Source organism: Scyliorhinus torazame, chromosome 12, assembly GCF_047496885.1.
Source record: "Scyliorhinus torazame isolate Kashiwa2021f chromosome 12, sScyTor2.1, whole genome shotgun sequence".
NCBI classification, from domain to species: domain Eukaryota; kingdom Metazoa; phylum Chordata; class Chondrichthyes; order Carcharhiniformes; family Scyliorhinidae; genus Scyliorhinus; species Scyliorhinus torazame.
In genome coordinates, this window is record NC_092718.1 from 137,597,974 (window position 1) to 137,605,129 (window position 7,156).

General features: G+C 57.9%; 1 protein-coding gene across 1 annotated transcript in view; it reads right to left on the reverse strand.

The window, feature by feature from the left end:
* Nucleotides 1–6,932, reverse strand: part of LOC140387105 (glutamate receptor ionotropic, kainate 5-like) — a 409,927-nt gene extending 402,995 nt beyond the window's left edge. The window contains exon 1 of the mRNA XM_072470114.1: nt 6,832–6,932. The gene's annotated coding sequence lies outside the window, so the exon portion shown is untranslated. The remainder of the gene's footprint in view (nt 1–6,831) is intronic.
* Between the last annotated feature and the right edge of the window lie 224 nt (nt 6,933–7,156).

Here is a 7,156-nt window from a genome sequence, read left to right on the forward strand (position 1 = left end):
CCCTTTCCAATGCTTCCACATCCTTCCTATAGTGAGGTGACTAGAACTGCACACAATACTAATGTGGTCTCACCAGGGTCATGCACAGTTGCAGCATAACCCCGCGGCTCTTAAACTCAAGCCCCCTGTTAATAAACGCTAACACACTATAAGCCTTCTTCACGGCTCTATCCACTTGAGTGGCAACCTTCAGAGATCTGTGGACATGAACCCCAAGATCTCTCTGTTCCTCCACATTCCTCAGAACCCTGCCGTTGACCCTCTAATCCACATTCAAATTTTTCTACCAAAATGAATCACCTCACACTTATCAGGGTTAAACTCCATCTGCCATTTTTCGGACCAGCTCTGCATCCTATCAATGTCTCTTTGCAGCCTACAACAGCCCTCCACCTCATCCACTACTCCACCAATCTTGGTGTCATCAGCAAATTCTTCACTCTTCAGCCCCACTCTTCAGCCCCCTCCTCCAAGTCATTGATAAAATCACAAAAAGCAGAGGACCCAGCACTGATCCCTGTGGTACAACGCTGGTAACTGGTCGCCAGTCTGAACATTTTCCATCCACCACCACCCTGTGATAGCCAGTTACTTATCCAACTGGCCAAATTTCCCTCTATCCCACACCTCCTTACTTTCTTCATGAGCCGACCATGGGGAACATTATCAAACGCCTTACTAAAATCCATGTATACGACATCAACTGCTCTACCTTCATCGACACACTTAGTTACCTCCTCAAAGAATTCAATCAAATTTGTGAGGCAAGACCTACCCTTCACAAATCCGTGTTGACTATCCCGGATTAAGCTGCATCTTTCCAAATGGTCATAAATCCTATCCTTCAGGACCTTTTCCATTATCTTCCCGACCACCGAATCAATAATTACCAGGGTCATTCCTATTCCCTTTCTTGAACAGAGGAACAACATTCGCCACTCTCCAGTCCGCTGGCACTATCCCCGTGGACAGTGAGGACCCAAAGATCAAGGCCAAAGGCTCTGCAATCTCATCCCTTGCCTCCCAAAGAATCCTTGGATATATCCCATCTGGCCCAGGGGACTTGTCGACCCTCAGGTTTTTCAAAATTGCTGGTTACATCCTTCCTCAGAACATCTACTTCCTCCAGCCTACCCGCCTGAATCACACTCTCATCCTCAAAAACATGGCCCCTCTCCTTTGTGAACACTGAAGAAAAGTATTCATTCAACGCCTCTCCTATTTCTTCTGACTCCATGCACAAGTTCCCACTACTGTCCTTCACCGGCCCTACCCTCACCCTGGTCATTCTTTTATTTCTCACATAAGAGTAAAAAGCCTTGGGGTTTTCCTTGATCCGACCCGCCAAGGACTTCTCATGCCCCCTCCGAGCTCTCCTAAGCCCTTTTTTTAGCTCATTCCTTGCTACCTTGTAACCCTCAAGCGACCCAACTGAACCTTGTTTTCTCATCCTTACATACGCTTCCTTTTTCCTCTTGACAAGACATTCAACCTCTTTTGTGAACCATGATTCCCACACACGGCCATTTCCTCCCTGCCTGACAGGGACGTGCCTATCAAGGACACGCAGTATTTGTTCCTTGAACAGCTCCATTTTTCATTTGTGCCTTTCCCTGACAGTTTCTGTTCCCATCTTATGCTCCCTAATTCTTGCCTAATTGCATCATAATTACCCCTCCCCCAATTATAAACCTTGCCCTGCCGTATGGCCCTATCCCTCTCCATTGCAATAGTGAAAGACACCGAATTGTGGTCATTATCTCCAAAGTGCTCTCCCACAAACAAATCTAACACTTGGCCCGGTTCATTACCCAGTACCAAATCCAATGTGGCCCCCCCTCTTGTCAGCCTATCCCCATATTGTGTCAGGAAACCCTCCTGCACACACTGTACAAAAACTGCCCCATCCGAACTGTTTGACCTATCGAGGTTCCAATCAATATTTGTGAAAGTTAAAGTCACCCATGTCAACTACCCTGAGACCTCCACACCTACCCATAATCTGTTTTGCAATTTCTTCCTCCACATCTCTATTACTATTTGGGGGCCGATAGAAAACTCCTAACAATGTGACCGCTCCTTTCCTATTTCTAACTTCAACCCATGTTACCTCAGTAGGCAGATCCCCTTCAAACTGCCTTTCTGCAGCCGTTAAACTATCCTTGATTAACAATGCTACTCCTCCACCTCTTTTACCACCTTCCCTACTCGTACTGAAACATCTATACCCCGGAACTTCCAACAACCATTCCTGTCCCTGTTCTAACTATGTCTCCGTAATGGCCACAACATCGTAGTCCCAAGTACCAATCCACGCTCCAAGTTCACCTACCTTATTCCGGATGCTCCTTGCATTGAAGTAGACACACTTCAACCCACCTTTCTGTCTGCCGGTACACTCCTGCGACCTTGATACCCTCCTCAGTACCTCACTGCTCTCAACACTGGCTTCTGGACTACAGCTCGTTTTCCCAGCCCCCTGACAAATTAGTTTAAACCCCCCGCGAAGAGCCAAAGCAAATTTCCCTCCCAGGATATTGGTGCCACTGTGGTTCAGAGCCCATCCCCCAGAGCCAGTCCGACACAGACACCATCCCCCCCAGACGCTGTCCCACCCAGACACCTTCACCCCCCAGACCCTGTCCCACCCAGACACCATCCCCCCCAGACGCTGTCCGACCCACACAGCATCCCCCCCAGACCCTGTCCCACCCAGACACCATCCCCCCCAGACCCTGTCCTACTCTGGACACCATCCCCCCAGACCGCCTCCTCACCCAGACACCATCCCCCGCAAGACCCTGTCCCACCCAGACATCATCCCCCCAGACCCTCTCCTCACCCAGACACGATCCCCCGCAAGACCCTGTCCCTCACAGACACCATCCCTCCACATCCTGGCCCACCCAGACACCATTCCCCCAGACCCTGTCCCTCCCAAACACCATCCCCCCAAACCCTGTCCCACCCAGACACCATCCCTCCACACCCTGTCCCACCCAGACACCATCCCTGCACAGCCTGTCCCTCCCAAACACCATCCCTCCACACCCTGTCCCACCCAGACCCTGTCCCTCCCAAAGACCATCCCCCCAGACCCTGTCCCACCCAGACACCATTCCTCCACACCCTGTCCCTCCCAAACACCATCCCTCCACACCCTGTCCCACCCAGACACCATCCCCTCAGACGCTGTCCCACCCAGACACCATCCCCCCCAGATGCTGTCCCACCCTGACACCATCCCCCCAGATGCTGTCCCACCCAGACACCATCCCCCCAGACTCTGTCCCACCCAGACACCATCCCCCCCAGACCCTGTCCCTCCCAGACTCCATCTACCAGACCCTCTCCTCACCCAGACACCATCCCCCCCAGACCCCATCCGCCCAGACCCTCTCCTCACCCAGACACCATTCCCCCAGACCCTGCCCCACCCAGACACCATCCCCCCAGACCCTGTCCCACCCAGACACCATCAACCCCCAGATCCTGTCCAACCCAGACCCGGTCCTCACCCAGGCACCATCCCCCCCAAGACCCTGTCCCACCCAGACGCCATCCCCCCAGACCCAGTGCCACCCAGACACCGTCTGCCCAGACCCTCTCCTCACCCAGACACCATCCCCTCCAGACCCTTTCCCACCCAGACGCCATCCCACCAGACCCTGTCCCACCCTGACACCATCCCCTCCAGACCCTGTCCCACCCTGACACCATCCCCCCCAGACGCTGTCCCACCCAGACGCCATCCCCCCAGACCCAGTGCCACCCAGACACCGTCTGCCCAGACCCTCTCCTCACCCAGACACCATTACCCCAGACCCTCTCCCACTCTGACGCCATCACCACAGACCCTCTCCTCACCCAGACACCATCCCCACCAGACCCTGTCCCACCCAGACGCCATCACCCCAGAAACTGTCCCACCCTGACACCATCCCCCCAGACCCTGTCCCACCCAGACACCATCCCCCCAGACCCTGTCCCACCCAGACACCATCCCCCCCAGACCCTGTCCCACCCAGACACCATCCCCCCAGACCCTGTCCCACCCAGACACCATCACCCCAGAAACTGTCCCACCCAGACACCATCACCCCAGACCCTGTCCCACCCAGACACCATCACCCCGGAACCTGTCCCACCCAGACACCATCACCCCAGACCCTGTCCCACCCAGAAGCCATCCCCCCAGACCCTCTCCTCACCCAGACACCATCCCCACCAGACCCTTTCCCACCCAGACGCCATCTCCCCAGACCCTTTCCCACCCTGACACCATCCCCCCCAGACCCTGTCCCACCCAGACGCCATCACCCCAGAAACTGTCCCACCCAGAAGCCATCCCCCCAGACCCTCTCCTCACCCAGACACCATCCCCACCAGACCCTTTCCCACCCAGACGCCATCTCCCCAGACCCTTTCCCACCCTGACACCATCCCCCCCAGACCCTGTCCCACCCAGACACCATCACCCCGGAACCTGTCCCACCCAGACACCATCACCCCAGACCCTGTCCCACCCAGACACCATCACCCCGGAACCTGTCCCACCCAGACACCATCCCCACCAGACCCTGTCCCACCCAGACACCATCACCCCGGAACCTGTCCCACCCAGACACCATCACCCCAGACCCTGTCCCACCCAGACACCATCACCCCAGACCCTGTCCCACCCAGACACCATCACCCCAGACCCTGTCCCACCCAGACACCATCACCCCGGAACCTGTCCCACCCAGACACCATCACCCCAGACCCTGTCCCACTCAGACGCCATCACCCCAGACCCTGTCCCACTCAGACGCCATCTCCCCAGACCCTGTCCCACCCAGACGCCATCCCCCCAGACCCTGTCTCACCCAGACACCATCCCCCCAGACCCTGTCCCACTCAGACACCATCTCCCCAGACCCTGTCCCACCCAGACGCCATCCCCCCAGACCCTGTCTCACCCAGACACCATCCCCCCAGACCCTGTCCCACTCAGACGCCATCACCCCAGACCCTGTCCCACTCAGACGCCATCTCCCCAGACCCTGTCCCACCCAGACACCATCCCCCCAGACCCTGTCCCACCCAGACACCATCCCCCCAGACCCTGCCCCACCCAGACGCCATCACCCCAGAAACTGTCCCACTCAGACGCCATCCCCCCAGACCCTGTCCCACCCAGACACCATCACCCCAGAAACTGTCCCACTCAGACGCCATCTCCCCAGACCCTGTCCCACCCAGACGCCATCTCCCCAGACCCTGTCCCACTCAGACGCCATCCCCCCAGACCCTGTCCCACCCAGACACCATCACCCCAGAAACTGTCCCACCCAGACGCCATCTCCCCAGACCCTGTCCCACCCAGACACCATCACCCCAGACCCTGTCCCACTCAGACGCCATCACCCCAGACCCTGTCCCACTCAGACGCCATCTCCCCAGACCCTGTCCCACTCAGACACCATCCCCCCAGACCCTGTCCCACTCAGACGCCATCACCCCAGACCCTGTCCCACTCAGACGCCATCTCCCCAGACCCTGTCCCACTCAGACACCATCCCCCCAGACCCTGTCCCACTCAGACGCCATCTCCCCAGACCCTGTCCCACCCAGACACCATCCCCACAGACCCTGTCCCACTCAGACGCCATCTCCCCAGACCCTGTCCCACTCAGACGCCATCCCCCCAGACCCTGTCCCACCCAGACACCATCACCCCAGAAACTGTCCCACCCAGACGCCATCTCCCCAGACCCTGTCCCACCCAGACACCATCACCCCCAGACCCTGTCCCACCCAGACACCATCTCCCCAGACCCTGTCCCACCCAGACACCATCTCCCCAGACCCTGTCCCACTCAGACGCCATCTCCCCAGACCCTGTCCCACCCAGACACCATCTCCCCAGACCCTGTCCCACTCAGACACCATCACCCCAGACCCTGTCCCACCCAGACGCCATCTCCCCAGACCCTGTCCCACTCAGACACCATCTCCCCAGACCCTGTCCCACTCAGACGCCATCTCCCCAGACCCTGTCCCACCCAGACGCCATCTCCCCAGACCCTGTCCCACCCAGACGCCATCTCCCCAGACCCTGTCCCACTCAGACGCCATCTCCCCAGACCCTGTCCCACCCAGACGCCATCTCCCCAGACCCTGTCCCACTCAGACGCCATCCCCCCAGACCCTGTCCCACCCAGACACCATCACCCCAGAAACTGTCCCACCCAGACGCCATCTCCCCAGACCCTGTCCCACCCAGACACCATCACCCCAGACCCTGTCCCACCCAGACACCATCACCCCAGACCCTGTCCCACTCAGACGCCATCTCCCCAGACCCTGTCCCACTCAGACGCCATCCCCCCAGACCCTGTCCCACCCAGACACCATCACCCCAGAAACTGTCCCACCCAGACACCATCACCCCAGACCCTGTCCCACCCAGACACCATCCCCCCGGAACCTGTCCCACCCAGAAGCCATCCCCCCAGACCCTGTCCCACCCAGACACCATCACCCCAGACCCTGTCCCACTCAGACGCCATCTCCCCAGACCCTGTCCCACTCAGACGCCATCTCCCCAGACCCTGTCCCACCCAGACGCCATCCCCCCAGACCCTGTCTCACCCAGACACCATCCCCCCAGACCCTGTCCCACCCAGACGCCATCTCCCCAGACCCTGTCCCACCCAGAAGCCATCCCCCCATACCCTGTCCCACCCAGACACCATCCCCCAATTCTAATCCCCCCTCGCTCTGCCCCCTCAAGGTGCAGCCATCCCGAGGCAGGGACTCCTGACCCTCCGGGCCATGACTCTTTACCTCTTTCTCTCCACAGATATGGCTGATGAATGATCCGGATGCCGGGCTTGAAGACGGACCCAGGATTGCAGCGACTCCCTTGGGAAGAATCTGACACACTGCAAAAGAAGGGAAGAGCAAGGAGAAGGGTTCCTGTCAGGGTGATGAAGATGAAGATGAGGAATTTGTCAGGTGGCGCCTCAGAGCAACATTTAAACATATCCACAGTCTGTAACAAAATTGAAGCATCTACAGAGGAATGGAACCAGTCACAATTCAACTGAGGGCAGCTGAATAAGAGGCTCCCCAAAGGATTGAAGGGTGTCATTAGAAAGGAGAAAGGGGG